At 41.0% G+C, this 19,103-nt stretch overlaps 1 protein-coding gene across 3 annotated transcripts in view; it reads left to right on the top strand.

Moving 5' to 3' along the window:
* The window catches only part of DAAM1 (dishevelled associated activator of morphogenesis 1), a 182,440-nt gene that overhangs the window by 36,663 nt on the left and 126,674 nt on the right, over positions 1-19,103 (top strand). Inside the window, exon 1 of one of the 3 annotated variants that reach the window (XM_040226340.1) lies at positions 13,899-14,464. The exons of the other annotated variants lie outside the window; for them this stretch is intronic. The gene's annotated coding sequence lies outside the window, so the exon portion shown is untranslated. Of the gene's footprint in view, positions 1-13,898; positions 14,465-19,103 lie in introns of those variants that run through there. 3 annotated transcript variants of the gene reach the window in all.

Raw genomic sequence — 19,103 nt, 5'->3', positions numbered from 1 at the left:
CCATGTATATCTGTGGATTGATGTTTATACTCATCAAGTCCTCTTGTTTATGTGTCAAGAAACTCAAATCTTAAGACATTGGGGCAACTAAGAACAACTGCTGAGAATCTAATGGAACATATGCTCAAAATGTGTTTTTATTGTATGAGGATGATTTATTTTTTTCTTTTTGCATTTGAAAGGTCAACTCGGTACCACTTATTATTTTAAAATGGGTGCAGGACATTTTCTACTAGAATCCATTTGGTGATAAACGACTGTTTTCTAGAACATTCACCTAAGCAGAGGAGGATTGAACTGATGTTTGCTTCTTTGTGTGCTTCCTCTTGGCTGACTTGTTTTGTATCTCTGTAGGATCATAGAGAGGCTTCCCTGGTGGCTCAGATGGTAAAGAATCTGCCTGCATTGCAGGGGAACTGGGTTTGATCCCTGGGTTGAGAAGATTCCCCTGGAGAAGGGAATGGCTACCCACTCCAGTATTCTTGCCTGGAGAATTCGATGGACAGAGGAGCCTGGGCAGACTATGGGCAGACTACAGTCCATGGGGTCACAAAGAGCTGGACACAATTGAGCGACTAAGCACTACAAGATCATAGAGGAGGCATCAAGTAGTACCAAGTGGCTGTTTCTTCGTCTTTTCCTTTTAGGCTATGCATCAGAATTATTTTGATTGCAAGCAAGAGAAGCTAAACTTAAGCAAACAGAATTTGCCAGAAGAATATGGGGTAGCCCTAATGAAAGCTGGAAAGCACAGATGGCTCTGGAGATTTAGAATTCCAGGGAGAAAGTCTGCTTGGCTTACTTTAAATCTTTGCTCAGCATTGGCACATTTTTGGCAGGGTTGGCGGGGTGGAGGCAAGACACCAAGGGTTTAAGGAATAGGGGTGGATCATTCCCTGTAAAATCAATATGCTAGACCGGCAAAAAGAACAGTAGGTTTCAGCAGGATTCTCAGTTCTCTGAAATTAGGGGGGCCACTTAACATGCTCTGGCTGTGTATCTACCAGCATGGGTTACACCTCCCTTCTTTTATTAACAAGAGAAGCAAAAGTTGAGAAAGATTAAAGAGGAAAGGATCTTCACTGCAGGACACCACTGCACATTCAGGATATAGACTAAGTGTTCCTCAGTGTTCCTAAGGCAGGCCCTCTTATATACTGTAGTGGGATCCTTTTTTGGTACTCCGTTTATTTTTCTCTTTTGCATTGCCATTGTAGTTATAGAATTTTAAGCAGTATGGAAAAAGAAGTAAGACTGTTTCTACTTCCATTGGGGAAAAGGTTTACATCATCTGGGAGCAGCATGAAGCCTAGAGCCTGGTTACTCATAGATACCCCTTAAATATTTTTTGAAGAAATGCTAGGATTACAACATATTTTGGCCCATACGTTGGTCTTTCTTACCATATTCTTCATTTTATTTTAATCTTGAGGGAGAGAAAACACCCTGGCAGTGATACTGAAATCTTTTAAATTTGTGGCATGATAGGAAAATGTAATTACAGTGTCAACATTCTGTCATCCTCCATTTATCATTCTTTATGGAGAAAAAAAAAATTACAGTGGTTCTGACACAATTCCAAGGATCTAATGGTTTCCCATGACATAAGTTGAATTTTAAGATATTTTACCTAGAGATAATCAGCTTCTCATAGCCTTTAGAAATGACATTCTTGCCCACTATTGTTCTTTGTCTGCCTCCTCTACTTAAGAAGAGAAAACTAAAGGAAGGGGAAATTGCATTTTTACTATTGGCTGAAAATGGTTTAGAGCATCACTTGATGATATCTGGAAATTCACTTAACTCAAGCTGTTTTGTCTTCCCACACATTTCGAATGGATGCTAAAAGGGAAATAGCTCTGTAGAAGCAGAAGAGTTATTTTTAGATTTTACGCCTATATTTGGGCTTCATTACTCAGATTTTTTCCCCCAGGGCCGGGTTCATATTCATGTGTACTGTGCTTGATGGCTTTTCCTTATCCTTCTTTGCCCAGAACCACCTGGAGGCAAGCACACTCTGTACGCATGTCAGTCTGCAGTATGAATAAACCATGCGTCCTCTCTTGCCTGCCTCTTCCCTTCTTCCATCCCTCAAACCTTGTAGATCAAAAGGTTACTTTGTTTCGGATTTACCTCTAGTTTCAAGTAATTTATTTCTCCAGGGGCCATCCATGGGTAGAATGAATGTTTTCTCTTTCCCCTTGAGTTCTCAAACACCTCGATTTTTCCACTGATTTTCTTTTACACTGATCCGATATTTAGAAAATGTAGAGAAGTAGTCTAATGAATTACTTTTTTAAAGATTTTAATGAATATTTGTAGTTCTGATTAGCCAGCAAGCTTCCCTGGTGGCTCACACAGTAAAGCGTCTGCTTGCAATGCGGGAGACCTGGGTTTGATCCCCAGGTGGGGAAGATCCCCTGGAGAAGAAAATGGCAAATCACTCCAATACTCTTGCCTGGAAAATTCCATGGACAGAGAGGAGCCTTGTAGGCTACAGTCCATGGGGTCACAAAAGGTTGGACACAACTGAGCGACTTCACTTCATTTCATTGACGCTAAGAAGCTTAGCGGACCGAGTTGGAAGGTGTCTTCTGTGGGTGTTTCCTCTGTGTAGGTCACTTTGCCCAACCTTACACGCCAGCAGCAGAAGGTATTGATTTAGCACGTTTGCCAAAGACACTCCTGGTTGTCACTGAGCAGGGGATGCTTTTCGTATATTGTTTGAAGGAGATCTTCCTGACACCAGAGTATTATTTACCATTTGGGTTTTTTTGAGTTTGATTTAAAAACTCACTTCACATGGTTCTTAAAGAGACATAAAACCAAGGTTTAAAATATGCAAATAAAATTAAAAGGAAGACCCTGATTTATTTGTAATCTCTCTGGGCCCTTTGTGTATTCATTCTGCTCTCAGTTTTGAAGTAAATACAGTTGAAATGTTTCTCTATTCACTTATCATGTAACGGGTGGTCAACAGTGTAGTCCTAACAACTTGGCAAAACTAAATAGGTTGCATAAAACTTGCTTGATACACTTCTTGATTGAAATTCAAAGGAAGGAGACTCCCGCTGCCCTGTGGGTCAGCTTCTCTTCTTAGCAAGCTCTCAGAAGGCCCTTTAGTGAAACCATCATTCTGGATGGTGTTTCCATCTTGGTGGGTGGCCTGGGCTATTGTCCTTCCTATAAATAGTTCAGTGGGTTGCAAAGAATGTCAAGTAAGTTTTTCCCACTAACACCCATTTTACTAGTAGAATGTTTGAAAGAATGGGACAGTGATGGGGTAAATTTAGCACTGTCTACTTACTGGTGTAAACCTTAGTTGATTTTAAATTTAAGGCCTGTTATTAGCTCTCTTCCCCTTACAAAGGGAATTTCAGCTGTGATGCAGATGAGGCAAGCCACATGACAAGTCCACTGTTTCTCTGTGGAATAATGGTATCTGGGGGGGCCTTTTGCTGCTTACTTAGAAATGGTCCCTGGAGGTGACCGTAGTGGGACTTGACTCTTGGAGCCTTTGCCAACTGGAAGTCTGACTAGGGTGGCGCAGAGACTGGTGTAACTGGATGCAGACATTGCAGCTGAGCAAGCAGGCTGGTGGTGCTGGTGGTGGTGGTGGTGGTGGTGGTGGTCGTGATCATGGTTGTGGTGGTTTGGGGAACAAAGAAGCTTAGAGGCCTTTTGTTACAAACAGGGGTCCTTACCCAGGGAGGCAGTAGTCTTCCATAGGGTAACATGGAGCCTCTGCCTGTGCCTGAATTTCTTTCTATCCAAGCAAATTAAACACTTAAGAAACAAAAAAGATCTGAAACAAATTGACCGTTTGAATTCCATGGCACGTGGGACTCCTTTCATCATCCTGTTGTCAGAATTAAAGATTCCTCTTTTGAACAGCTGTACACTATCAGCATGTCTTATGCTGCTTGCAGTGATGTAGAGATTGTTGTTTGTTGTTGTTTAGTCGCAAAGTCGTGTCTGGCTCTTTGCGACCCCCTGGGTTGTAGCCAGGCTCCCCTGCCCATGGGATTTCCCAGGCAGGAAGGCTGGAGTGGGTTGCCGTTTCCTTCTCCAGGGGATCTTCCTGACCCAGGGTTGGAACCTGCATCTCCTGCTTTAGCAGACGGATTCTTTACTGCTGAGCCATAAGATGGGTCAGATTCAAATGTTTCTAGCAGGTGGGTGATGTAACTCAGCACAGGAAGGAAAACAGTCATCCGTTTTGCATATTAAACACAAGAATATTCCTTTCCACTTGTCTCTCATTTGTCTTTGGACATGTGGCACACTGTACTCTGTTTGCCCACTTTTGATGGACATGTAAGCTCAGGAATTGTTTTACCATCTTCTTATTTATGTGCAAGTGAAAATGATGAAAAATGGCAACTGACTCCTGGCCTTGATGTTGGAGAAAGAATAGGTTTGGTGGGATCATGGCAAACTGTATCAGGTTATTGCTGCTTGGGAATGAAAGTACTGTGTTAATAGAATACCCAGCTATTTGGCAATTAATAAAACTACATTTTAAAACATTATTTTTTAAGGATGCTGTTTGGTCCAGTGGTTAAGAATTTGGCTCTGGAGGCAGACAGCCAGAGTTCAAATGGCCAGTTGTGCTGTTTATTAGCTGTGTGACCTTGAGCAGTATACTTAATCCCTGAGCCCCAGATCCTCACTGAAAAACAATGCCTATAATAAAACCTCGTCATAGGCTTGTAGTTAGAACTTGATGAGAGAGCCCATTAGAAGAACTCAGTGACTGACATATAGCTAAGTGCTTAACAAACCTTAGCTACTGCTATATTGTCAGTCAACAGCAAGTGGGTCTAAGAAAGTGTGTGAACAAACCACCAATATGCAACATGGGTTTAATAGCACAGACTTTAGAGCTAGCCAGCTTTGAGTCTAGGTGTTACCATTTACTAGCCGATTATCTCTGGGCAACTTATGTGACTCTTCTGAGCCTTTGTTTCTAATCACTTGTAAAACTGGCACAATAGGATCAACTTCTGGGCTTAATGAGTATTCAGTGAGATAAGGCATGTGAAGTGATTGGCATATTTAATAAATATACTGTTTACTGAGCATTTGGTAAAGACTGCACCAGACTGAAGGTTAGTACTGTTTTATCCCCACTTTACAGGGAAGGAAACTGATTGCAAGTTAATTCCTTTGGGAAGCTGTGCACTGGCTGTTCTCAGGTTTACGCTCTGCACTGTGTGTGTGTGGTATGGTTTAGTCACAAAGTTGTGTCTGACTCTTGCAACCCCATGGACTGTAGCCCATGAGGCTCCTCTGTCCATGGGATTTCCCAGACAAGAATACTGGAGTGGATTGCCATTTTCTTCTCCAGGGGATCTTCCCAACCCAGGGACTGAACCCAGGTTTCTTGCATTGCAGGCATATTCTTTACTGCTGAGCCAGCAGGAAAGCCCCATGCTTCTGCATACATTTCACTATGTTCTTTGATAGCCTGTTCATGTGTGCTCATAAACATCCATACCTGTCACTTCATTGCATTCACCATGAGGAGAGCCTGTACTGCAGATCTGTGCATTGTCAAGTCTTAAGAAAACCAGTTGGATGTCATACTTCTAGAATATTTCATAACTACTCATTCTTCCTAAATTTACATTGTTGGTTGAAAGTCAGTTTTATCAGAGCACCTGACTTGACCTTTCTTCCAAATGCCCTTGATTTCTTTTATTTTTGGATCTAAAAGTAGAAAGTTGTCTTTTCAGATTCATAAATAACTCTACAAAATTGGAAAGGAAAGGCCATTTGCAAAGCAGACTGATTTGGTGGCTGTTCACCAACATATTGAGCAGAGCATGGCAACCCACCCCAGTACTCTTGCCTAGAGAATTCCCTGGACAGAGGAGCCTGGTGGGCAGCAGTCCATAGGGTCACACTGAGTTGGACATGACTGAAGTAACAGCAGCAGCAGCAGCACCAACATATTGAGGTTCTCTGCCTTTGAAACAGCCCTCCATTTAGTCTGGAGATGGTAAACCAACATGGTACATCTTTGCAGCGTTTTGAGGAATATTGCATTTTGTCCAGACCAGCCAACTACTTTGAAAGCTTTCTGTTGGGACATGCACACAGTTGGTATGCAGAGGTGTCAAGGGGACAGAACTCATTTCATCCAATGAATACCCTGTTAGACCTGGGGGAAATAGGCTTAATTATGCTTAGTAATGGGAAATTCCCTTTCTTTTAAAAAAAAAATCCCATTTTAAATGACATAAAATGATCTTTACAATGAGGAAGGCAGTTTTGACTTTTTTTTTGCAGGGAGTGAATAATCACTTCCTTAGCAGAAACTGCCTCTAACAAAGTGTTCTTTCTTGAGTTGCTCGACATTTGAAACTTCAGGTAATTTTTGGCAGATCAGAAGAAAGACGTTATGGCAAAATGGAGTTGCCAAAGTGATCCTTACACCATGATTAGTTTTCTGTCTAGTCGTGCTTTTTAGTAGCTAAGGATCTGAAGGTGGGCATGTGTTAGAAACGTGATTTTACTCCTTACTCCTCACATGTGGTCTGGCACCTGCTGAACACTTTGACCCTGCCTTGTGCTGCTTCTTCTAGTCTACCATGCCACAGGTACATCAGCCACCTTTTTGTTTCTCAAGCAGCTTAGTGTGTCCTCCCCTCCAGCCTCTGCTGTTCTCTCAGCTTGAGACAGTCTTTCTTTAGATTCTTGGATGGCTGGTTTATTTTCATCATTCAGATATCAGTTCCAGTGACATCTTCTCAGCTGTCATCTTCATGACTTTGCATCTTCTAAAGAATCACTCCCCCTTCAGAATCCTTGGCCACTCTCTCGAAATATCTTATTTTATCTATCTGAAATTAGAAGAGTTATGTTTGTCCCCTCTTACTAGAATATGATGTCCATGAACATGGGAGCCACATCTTGGTTCATTGATGGGTCTCTAGCACCTAGAAGAGTTCCCAGAGGTGGTAACCATATGCTTTGTAAATGAATGAGTTAATTTATTTTTAATATAAATGTTTTTGAAAACCTTCCCCAAATTCTGTTTCTTGCGCTTATTGTAGACCAGAGGTCAGCAGACTTTTTCTATAAGGTGTTAGATAGTAAATGTTCTAGATTTGGGGGATGAAAATACCTCCCCTGACAACTACTCAGAAAGCAGCCATAGCGAGTCTGTAGAGATGGTTGTGACTGTGACCCAATGAAACTTTATTTACAAAAAGTTGTTGAGGGGAAGGGTACCACAGTGATCTATGGGCTGCAGTTTGCCCTTCATACATGTAGAGTCCATTGGTTTTAACCTACACATTCTGCAGTGTTATGTGAAAGAGTGTGGAATTTGAAGAGTAGCTATTTTAATCAGAAGCTCAGTTCAGCTGAGTTCCTAGTTACAACTAGGAACGTGTGAACATCTATTCCTGTTATGTTAGAAGGGAATGTGTAGTGAAAATTATCCGAAGCATGATAAGAACATTATCAGAGACATCCCATATGTATGTGGTAGAATACATGTTAGAGAGTGTTGTAACAGAAAAGTTAGCTACTGATCTAGCATTGGCAGTGGAAATACCAGGAGATATATTGATAAGAATTAGAAGTTGAAAAAGTTTGTTTTGACTACCCTTGGCCAAGCTTAGCCAATATAGGATTTAGTTTAGGCTAACGCAGCAAATTTCGAGAATGGATTGATCTGAAATTATGGAGCATTTTATGTACTTTTCTTCTGAAGGAGGAATAAACTCAAAGATACCTAAATGCCATCAAGCATACTTTAGAAAACTTGCATCTATCAAACATTTTGTATTAGGATTGGCACAGTCTCTAATCAGACACCACCACGTGGCTGAGCTCTTAGTCCCTTCTTCCCACATGGCTCCCCAGAGCAGGAACCAGCTGGTCAGTGGGAAGTGTCTCTGAACAGGCTCTTTCAGTTATTTGAAGGATCACAGATTCACAAATGATATGCCACATACTTTGCCTCTGGAGCTAGGTTTCTAGTTTTCTTCTTTGAAAATGTTTGCAAGAATGCAACCAAAGTTGACTCATTCTACTAATTAGAGTATACAGATCTTGATGAAATTTCAAACAGTGTTTAAAACAGCATCATTATAAACCAGGAATATTCATATAGATTTTTAGTTTGTTTAATTTTGGTAAAAAAACAATCATACAGGATTTTGAGATTCATTTGCTAGGTCAGGCTGTCTATCAAGAGTCTATTTAGACTCACTCATTGAGTCTACTTAATTGCTGTGTCTTAAATGACTGTGGCCTTGAGGAAATCATTTAATCTCCTAAAGCCTCAGTATCTATAAAATGAAGATGATCTCTCAAGTCTCTTTGATAATCTGGGGTGATTTTTAGTTAAGCACATATGCTAGCTAAAGTGTTGCTGAAACTGGAAGTATTAGTGAAGCTCATATATCCCTTTGAAGCTGTTAGAGTGCTTTTAGATGATATATTTACAACTTGCTTCTCCTTCAGAACTAAATGATTTATTTGGAATGACTTGTGAGGATATAGTTGACAGTTGTGCAGAGCAGGATATTTGTTTTTTCTGTTGAGATCTTTCCATCAGTAAGCACGAAGGCTACGTAGAGACAAATAGTGGAAGCACAAGTAATTCATGCATGTTCTTACCTAATGGCTCAGGTTCATTAGGTCCATAAGATGAGTGTCTTGGGTATTGTCTTTTATCAGTTTTGTCCATCTGTCTTACGAGAGGCCTTTATGACCTTGTGAATGAGAGAAAGCTCCAAGAAGCCCAGCAGCACCTGTGTCCACAGCTAGATGGCTGTCATAGCCCCACATAGAACCCAGAGCTTCTCAGGATGCCTCTCTACAGGGAGCAGGCAGCTGGTGTTTGAGGCCCCTTCCTTCTGTTCTGCTAAGATGTAACAGTTCTCTGAAGGCCCATTCATATTTCATCTGTTTCAAAAATTTCTGAGGTCATCCTAATTGGAAGTGCCCTTAAGGTCCTCGGAATCTCTGAAATACTTAATATCTCTTTTGTGGCAGTTATATCTAGTGCTGTGTATTTTGCAGTGTTCATGAGGCTCTCTTCTGTCAGACTGTAAGCTTTGGAATGCCTGGAACCAAGTATGGTTTCTCTCATTGTCTCCTATGCAGACAGTCATGGGTATAGTTTATCCTCCCTCTGTGTTCTCCATGCACATCTGCAGGGCAGCCTCTCCTTTTTATATACTTGACTTCTAAAAGGCACAGAGGATGGCTTGTTCAATTTTGTATTCCTAATCCTTTTCATATAACCCCTGACAGATAGCTTCTTAATGGAAGAGGGAGTAAAGCTGTAGTTGACCCAAGAAAACACTGGAATATTTACATTTGTATGATTTTTGCTGATCTAGACACCTCCTGGGTGTACAATGTATTACCCTCTAAAACATCAAATGTTTTGATGACACATAGTCATCATCTATTTCACACATATTAAATGATGTTTCTTCCATCAGAGCCTTTCAGTGAAAGCCTCAGGCGACTCTTTCTGAGATGATTGATTGTAGGATGGGCAGGATGGCAGTGCAGAGTATTAGGGGAAAGGAAGCCCAAATTCCAGTCCCTGCTCTGCTGCTTAGGACTGTTTTGACTTTGTGGAGGTCCCGTTAATTCTCAAAGAAGTTTCTCAACTGTAAAGTAGATATAAAGATAATATATGATTGCCTATACCTCTCTCTTCCTCTTTCAGGAAGAATTTGTTGGGAAAATCAAATGATACTGTGCATATTTACGTACTTAGAAGACTGTAAATTACTAAGGGAATGTATTACATGTTATAAAGGAGGGTTACACCCTATGGTTTTAACACTTAAGATTTTTTGTGGTTCTATGAAATAAGTAATCCAACCTATAATTAGGACCATTGACTATTACCCAAGTAAGGGCCTCGAGGTCTTACCTGTTCCACCCAAATCCTGCAAAAAGTAAGCCTACTAGGTTTTTTTTTTTTAATTTTAATTCACTTTATTCATCATAAGTATGAATATGTCCATTTGTCAAGAGTGTAGTGTTGAAGATCAAGAAACCTCCCCAAAACAAGAAACAAAATACAAAGCAATTCTTCCCCCACCCAGAAAAACTGTTCCTCAAATCATCACTAATTTAATAATAGAAATTTCCAAATGTTAAGACACAAGGATTATTACCCTGTAATGATAAAGCCTAATAAAGTGAAAATACATTCATTATATCATGAGGGATAGTTTAGATATAAGAATAAAATATTGGAAAATATAAGTTGTTAAAAGATTAAATAATGAATCTAGAGAGACCTGGAGGAAAAGACAAGAGGGTCAGTGCAACTAACTCTGAAAATTCGATACTGCATACGTAATTAGGACAAGAAAAAGAATTCATATACAGTAACATGTAAGTGTATTATGTATTATAGATGAATACAATCAAGAATATCTTAATAATATAAGTAAAATATCATGTAGTGATGCCTAATAGTTAAACACAGTTTCCTTATTGCCTTGATAGTTCTTTTTCTAGGTAGAAAGAGAGAGAGAGATAACTAAATGAATTTTCTACCCAGTGCAGGACACTATATTTCACTTAAACCCCTGGCCTTTTCCAGTTTCTGCAGTCTCTTCTTTCTCACTGTGTGCTCAACTGCTTTGATACCTTTCCCTGTGACATTTTCTTTTGCAGGATCAGTGGTGGACTTTTCATATTCGTTACACTTTTCTTAAATTTTGCCTCATGCTTTTTTTTTTTTCCTCCTTACCCTTGCTATATTCCTTCTCTGGCATGCAGCTTCTCTCTCAGACTCTACTGCTAGCTACAGAGGTAGAGATGAATGGCTGAAATGGGGTTGTGGCCTATTTGAGAAAGGGAAATAGTGGTGGTGACTTCTGAATGTTCCCTGCCTAGCAATGATGATGACTTTTATATTCTAGTAACTGTCTTTTCAGCACTATATACTTTCCCAGCTTCAAGGAACAAGTCCCTCATAGACTTATTTAAGATTCCTAGAAAGTCATTCTTACAAAATTTGTTTCTAAAATAGGAGCCCTTTGAGAAAAGAGATGTTACATTAGTCATACTGATTTGTGAGCAGCAAATTCTTTGGAGCCTTCTTTAAAATGAGACATTTGTGTTTGGATTTGTGACTTGATTGTTAGGTTGACTATTAGGTTGATTCTTGGAAAATAGTAATGCTTGAAAGAGTTTGTGGTTTGAAGGGGTGTTGTATGTAGAAAGAGAATAGGCTGACGTGAGACAGGGTTTAAACCCTTTCTGATGTCTCCTAGTTTTCTGGATGTTCTTGGTATCTAAAACTGTGATACCTGCTTCCTAGCATGGCCATAAAAATGAGCTGAAACGATGCATGTTGATGTCTCATGTGATCCCTCACACTTTGGGGGTACTTAGTAATTGGCAGTTTCCATTTTATTTAGTCAAGTGGAGCAGGAATCAGTGTTCTTTGCATTGTTAAGGGACAGAAACCCCACTTAAATTGGCCTCAGGGAATGGGGCGGGGAGCTTCATTGAATCATGCAAAAGGTCAAGGGATATTTGACTTGAGGCTCAGCTGGATCTAGTAGCTCAGTGATGCCGTTAAACCCTCCTTCTCTCCCTAGGCCCCTCATCCTGTTCTCTCATTTCTGCTTTTGTCTATGCTGCCTTTGTTCTTGGGCACTTTCTAACACATGGTGGAAAAAGCAGCTAGTGTAAATTCCAGGTGTATGTGGTCCTTTTATCTTGTGATTCTAGGAAAGAGCAGTCCTCTCATCTACAGGATCCATCCACATAAAGACCTTAAATTGCTCAAAAGGCAGGAAAAATGTGCGTCTAACGTGGATCCTCTGGTTTACTTCCTCAGATGCTAGAACCGGAAGTGATCTTAAAGATTGTCATCCTACCTCTTTACGGATTGACTAAGGCTCCAACAGGCTAAATAACCAGAGTCACAGTTACTTACTAGTATCTTACTAGTATCTCCCCCTTCACCCCCACCGCCACCACACCTCAGCTATCTTCATAGTTTTTTTTCAGGCAAAATTTTTAACATATTTTCTCCAGAACATGGTTTTCCTTATGACACAGCTCAAATATAAACTTGAAGGTCAAGAACTGAATTGACCCCTTTCATCATCATATGCCTAATAATGTTAATTAGTAGTAGCAGTATAGTATAATATCAGTAATAATAATGATAATAAAAATACATCTATAAGGACTTTCTATGGCCAGACATTATTCTTTGTACTTATATATATAGTTACCTATTTAATTCAAGCATCTACCCTGCAGCCTGGCTACTATTATTATCTTTATTTTACGATGAGCAAACTGAGGCCCAGACATATAGGGTGTGGCTTAGAAATGTACATAGAAAGCACTCAGTAATTATTTGATGAATCCTTAAAGTTTCCAAAGCACTTTCACAGTCATTATCTAATGTGAGGATGGTTCAAGGTAGAGTTTCATCCTTAGGACATCGTGGCCTGAGAGCATCAGGAGCATGACTGAGACTAGAAATAGTGAGTAGTACTCTTGTCATGTATGGATATGAGTGTTGGACCATAAAGAAGGCTGAGTGAGCACTGAAGAGCTGATGCTTTCAAATTGTGCTGGAGAAGTCTCTTGAGAGTCCATTGGACAGCAAGATCAAAGCAATCAATCCTACAGGAAATCAGTCCTGAATATTCATTAGAAGGACTGATGCTGAAGCTCCAATACTTTGGACATCTGATGTGAAGAACTGACTCATTGGAAAAGACCTTGATGCTGATGAGTAAGATTGAAGGCAAAAGGAAAAGGGGGCGGCAGAGGATGAGAAGGATCATTGACTCAATGGCATGAATTTGAGCAAACTCCAGGAGATAGTGAAGAACAGGGGAGCCTGATGTGCTATAATCATAGGGTTACAAAGGGTCAGACATGACCTAGTGACTGAACAACAGCAATAAGTAGCAACTTGGGAACTGCTTTGATCCTGACCTTCTGACCCCATTGGTATCATCAGTCGATTTCTACAAAAGCACATCCTCCTGGTCAGTAGCTCTGGAAACTCTGAGGCAGCGTCTGGTTTTCTATTTGCCCCCCAGGCTGTCCATTTCCAGCATTCTTCGTTGCTCTGTGCGGATCCACATTTCTGTCTGGTATCAATTTCTCCCTGCCTGAAGGGCTTCCTTTGAAGAGTGTTGGCCTTTGTTCTGGCACACAGTTAAGTTCCTCAATGACCCTTTTAAGGTTGCTGTCAAGCTTTTTCCAAAGCAGCCTGAGCCTAGGACCATTTTGGTGACTCCCCCTTGTATTTTAGGTAGTCTGAGCTCTGTCTTGTGAGGCTGATGGGAATGCAAATCATTCTCCGCCCTATGTGGATCCTAGGTCCACGTGCAAAGCAGTCCTCAGCTGAAGCTTTGAGAGGACCCCTTGGCAGATTTCCAGAGCTCTAGTTGTCTCGACCTCCCCCAACTTTGACTCTGCATCTCAGCAAGACCCCTGAACGTGGCTTGGGTTTCCTCTTCCTGCACTACTGTCTGGAACAAGGTGGGGTGGTTAGTAGGGCTCACCTCACCTGGAATTTCATTTCCTGAGTTTGATGTATTTTTGTAGTTGTGGTTAGTGTGATTCCCATAGCAGTCAATCTTTCATGGGGGAAGTGGGAGTCCAGGGTCTTATTAGAAGTTCTGAACCTTAGCCCTCCAGGGGTAGCTCTTTGTCCCCTGTTCCTCAGGAACATACACATCACCCTCTACTTCCTACTCGCTCCTCTCCTGGGTGCTCCATATTTCAGGAAACATGAAAGTTTCCAGTAAAAGTGAATTGCTATTTGAAGCAAGCAAAATATTTGTCCTGAAGATAGGCTGACAAACTGACCCCTCCCTCCACTCACTCCCCATCTGTCTTCTCTGAGCCAGAGTCTGAAATGTGGCAATGGCTTGAACAGCCAGGGGTCAGGTGCCAGTGGACCAGCTCTGCGAGGGCAAGGTCCACATCTGCTCTGTTCACGCTCATATCCCAACCCACAACAGGGAATTGGGCACACCGCTGGCCCATGAATGAATGGATGAAAATGTATAAGTGATCACACATGCAGAATTGTGAATTTGGGGTTGGTGTGTACCTGTGTGGGGAGCGGGTGAGTCTTGACTGCTTGTGAATTGTCTATGAGGCAAAACCAGTTTAACGTGTGTGTGTGTGTGTGTGTGTGTAGGTTGATTATTTATGGGCATCTCTGTCCTATGACTGTTCCAGTATGAGCAAGTATGGTTGTTAACCAGCATGTTTTTCCACAAATGAGTTGGCTCTTCCCTTACACTTGCCACCACCCAGTGAGGTGGGGCGGTGGAAGGGGAGGAACCACGGAGGAGCCAGGAGCCAGGTTAGCAAGAATGCTGGCCACAGCTCTGGTTACTGCTGATGAGTAGGAGGGAGGTCTAACAAAACCAGACTGTCTTGGTGGATTATTTTCACGGAATGGAGAGTGTAAGGTAAGGTAAGTGATGATTTTAGGACGAAAAAAAAAATACACTGAGTGTAGGGGAAAGGTGATGGCACATATGTAGCAATCATGTGTCAGTAAGGGTTGAACGTTTTTCTGTCATGTCTTCAAATATATTGAATGCTCCCTTGAAATGTGAAGCCTAACTTTCTGGACTATTTTTAGATCTCTTTTGGTGTTGTACTGCCTCCTGTTTTCTTGCCTGGGAAGTCCAGTGGACAGAGGGGCCTGGCGGGCTTACAGTCCATGGGGTCTCAAGGGAATTGGACTCGACTTAGCACTAAATACCAACAACCTCTTGTTTTGGCATTAATTTTTCCATCTTTCTTTAAAAACTTACCAATGTTTGCCTTCATCTTTTGGGAACTGGCTATTATGCTTCCATTGGTGGCCTTTTGTAATTTATTCTTTCCATTACTGTGTTTGCTTGCTTATTTAAGGTTGGTCAGAAGCCATGAATGTAACAGGATACACTGTACTGCTCTTTTGATAGTTTTAGAACTGAGGTGGGGTTTTGGATTACTAAGCAAATTCTTTCTGTTTGGGTCAAACTTGCCAATAAATACCTAACAAAGAATTCCTTAATTAGACACTTTTAGTTTTTTATATAATGTTTCTGGACCTGCTGTCTAGGGAGTATATGTTCTAAAGATAAAGGTAGCAATATTTATTTTTATAGCCAAAAAAAAAAAAAAACAAAAACAAATACAGAAAATCCTTAAGATTATAAAAAATCTTTAAGAAGATTTGCAATTATACAATTTTGGTAAAAGTGAATAGCTATGCATTCTGTTGCTATGGTGATGAGATACAGTCTTCTCTTTGATAGTTTCCCCTTCACTCCCCCCACCATTCTAAATTAATTATAAGTTTAAAGGAAAAAAGCCATTGTTCATATTGATGTTTTACAGTTGAACAGATTGTTTTCATTTGGAGAACTAACAATTGTAGGGGTGGGTGTGGTAAAGTGAAAAAGTACAGAAATGAAAGCATTCTGTGAGCGAGGGCCAGAGCATAGATATTCATTGACAATGGGCTGTGGTCCCAAACAATAGAATGGGAAAGACTAGAGATCTCTTCAAGAAAATTGGAGATACCAAGGGAACATTTCATGCAAAGATGGGCACAAAAAAGGACAGAAATGATATGGACCTAACAGAAGCAGAAGATATTAAGAAGAGGTGGCAAGAATACACAGAACTATATAAAAAAGATCGTCATGACCCAGATAACCACGATGGTGTGGTCACTCACCCAGAGCCAGATATCCTGGGATGCAAAGTCAAGTGGGCCTTAGGAAGCATCACTATGAACAAAGCTAGTGGAGGTGATGGAATTCCAGTTGAGCTATCTCAAATCCTAAAGATGATGCTGTGAAAGTACTTCACTCAATATGCCAGCAAATTTGGAAAACTCAGCAGTGAGCACAGGACTGGAAAAGGTCAGTTTTCATTCCATTCCCAAAGAAAGGCAACACCAAAGAATGTTCAAATTACTGCACAGTTGCACTCATCTCACACGCTAGTAAAGCAATGCTCAAAATTCTCCAAGCCAGGCTTCAACAGTACGTGAACAGTGAACTTCCAGATGTTCAAGCTGGTTTTATAAAAGGCAGAGGAACCAGAGGTCAAATTGCCAACAAACGTTGGATTATTGAAAAAGAGAGAGAGCTCCAGAAAAACATCTATTTCTGCTTATTGACTATGCCAAAGCCTTTGACTGTGTGGATCACAATAAACTGTGGAAAATTCTGAAAGAGATGGGAATACCAGACCACCTGACCTGCCTCTTGAGAAATCTTTATGCAGGTCAGGAAGCAACAGAACTGGACATGGAACAACAGACTGGTTCCAAATAGGAAAAGGAGGACGTCAAGGCTGTATATTGTCACCCTGCTTATTTAACTTCTATGCAGAGTACATCATGAGACATGCTGGGCTGGATGAAGCACAAGCTGGAATCAAGATTGCCGGGAGAAACATCAATAATCTCAGATATGCAGATGACACCACCCTGATGGCAGAAAGTGAAGAACTAAAGAGCCTGTTGATGAAAGTGAAAGAGGAGATTGAAAAAGTTGGCTTAAAGCTCAACATTCAGAAAACAAAGATCATGGCATCTGGTCCCATCACTTCATGGCAAATATATGGAGAAACAATGGCAAGAGTGACAAACTTTATTTTTCTGGGCTCCAAAATCACTGCAGACGGTGACTGCAGCCATGAAATTAAAAGACACCTGCTCCTTGGAAGAAAAATTATGACCAACCTAGATAGCATATTAAAAAGCAGAGACATTACTTTGCCAACAAAGGTCTATCTAGTGAAAGCTATGGTTTTCCCAGTAGTCATGTATGTGTGTGAGAGCTGGACTATAAAGAAAGCTGAGTGCCGAAGAATTGATGCTTTTGAACTGTGGTGTTGGAGAAGTCTCTTGGGAGTCCCTTGAATGGCAAGGAGATCCAATGAGTCCATCCTGAAGCAAATCAGTCTTGAATATTCTTGGAAGGACTAATGCTGAAGCTGAAACTCCAGTATTTTGGCCACCTGATGCGAAGAACTGACTCATTTGAAAAGACCCTGATGCTGGGCAAGATTGAAGTCAGGAGAAGGGGACAACAGAGGATGAGATGGTTGGATGGCATCACTGACTCAATGGATATGAGTTTGAGCAAGCTCCGGGAGTTGGTGATGGACAGGATAGTCTGGCGTTCTGCAGTCTATGGGGTCACAGAGTCAGACACGACTGAGTGACTGAACTGAACTGTGGTCCCAGAAGGACAAAAATAGACATTTAAGGACTCCTGGCTTATCTCTTTGATTAACCAAGATAATGAATGAACATAAAGGGCATTGAAAGTGCCTGGCATGTTAAAGAGGGTTGATAACTGAGAGTTATTTAATTTTTAAATAGACTGGTTACAAATATAGCTAAACTTTCAGTAACAGCTGGATAATTAAGGCGAAAATATAGTCCAAGTCCATGCTAAAATAAATAAATAAAACAGAAGGAACTAAATGCAAGGGCTTCCCTGATAAAGAATCTGCCTGCAATGCGGGAGACCTGGGTTCGATCCCTGGGTTGGGAAGATCCCCTGGAGAAGCAAACGGCTGCCCACTCCAGTATTCTGGCCTGGAGAATTCCATGGACTGTATAGTCCATGGGGTCACAAAGAGTCAGACACGACTGAGTCACTTTCACTTTCACTTTTCAAATACAAGCAAGCCCCCTTCTTCTCCAATCTTCATTTTATTCTCCAAAGAGCTACTCTTCATTTGGGTTTTTGTATCTTCTATTTTATCATGTGCATGTTTAAATAAGCATAGCCTTCCTATGTTTATGATATACCATAGTTATTATAAGACTTCCCTGGTGGCTCAGACGGTAAAGCGTCTGTCTACAATGTGGGAGAACTGGGTTCGATCCCTGGGTTGGGAAGTTCCCTGGAGAAGGAAATGGCAACCCACTCCAGTACTCTTGCCTAGAAAATCCCTTGGACGGGGGAGCCTGGTGTCCATGGGGTCGCAAAGAGTCGGACACGACTGAGTGACTTCACTTTCACTCACTATAGTTATTATGCCAGTTGGACTTTTTATTCAATATATTTTATACCTCTGAACATCAGAAAGATGGCTCATTCTTTTTAATGGCTGTAATGTATTTCATTACATTGAGAGGTACTCTAAATCTTTTAACCAGTCTTTTAGTGATAGCTTCCCATATTTAACCATATGATATCTTTCGGCTGTTTGCTGCTGCTGCTGCTGCTGCTGCTGCTAAGTCGCTACAGTTGTGTCCGACTATGTGTGACCCCATAGACGGCAGCCCACCAGGCTCCCCCGTCCCTGGGATTCTCCAGGCACGAATACTGGAGTGGGTTGCCATTTCCTTCTCCAATGAATGAAAGTGAAAACAGAAAGTGAAGTCGCTCAGTTGTGCCTGACTCTCAGTGACCCCATGGACTGCAGCCCGCCAGGCTCCTCCGTCCATGGGATTTTCCAGGCAAGAGTACTGGAGTGGGGTGCCATTGCCTTCTCCGTTTGGCTGTTTAGTATTGTTTTACAAAAACAATACTAAAATATTTGGCTGTTTAGTATTGTTTTACAGAATATGAAGTCCAAATATTAACCTCAGTCCAACTACTCCAGGCTTGGTACTTGAGAAGAAGTAACAATTTAAAACAGAGCTCTTCTTGTTATTTCATTGAGAACAAATTTTGCAAGAGAAGCAGTCTCTTTAGTGTCTAGTCTTCTTAAATTACCCAATAAAACAATTACTACTTTCACCTAATTATGTAGAAAATTACGGAGTTGGGTGGTGGGGGCATACTGGATAGTATCAACTTCCTTCACACTTCCTTTTGATGATGGTAGGAGAACTTTTTTTTTTTGTCCTGGGTTTAAATCAGGAGTGTGATCATCCATGTATAGTAACTAATGATGGAAATTTAATAAGGAACTTGCCTCACTATTTGCTTGACTCCTACAGTTTCAGAATTGTTTATTTGGCTATGTGCATAACTTCCCAAGGATATTTATCACACAGAGAGAAATCAGCAATAAGAAGACACAGTCTATTGTAGCTGCTGGTAATTTCTATTTGGGTTGACTTTTAGCTTTGTTTTAATGAAAAG

This window comes from Oryx dammah, unplaced genomic scaffold (genome assembly GCF_014754425.2).
Source record: "Oryx dammah isolate SB20612 unplaced genomic scaffold, SCBI_Odam_1.1 HiC_scaffold_26, whole genome shotgun sequence".
In the NCBI taxonomy this organism is placed as follows: domain Eukaryota; kingdom Metazoa; phylum Chordata; class Mammalia; order Artiodactyla; family Bovidae; genus Oryx; species Oryx dammah.
Note: the sequence above shows the minus strand (reverse complement) of the source record. Positions and strands in the feature narration are given on the sequence as shown.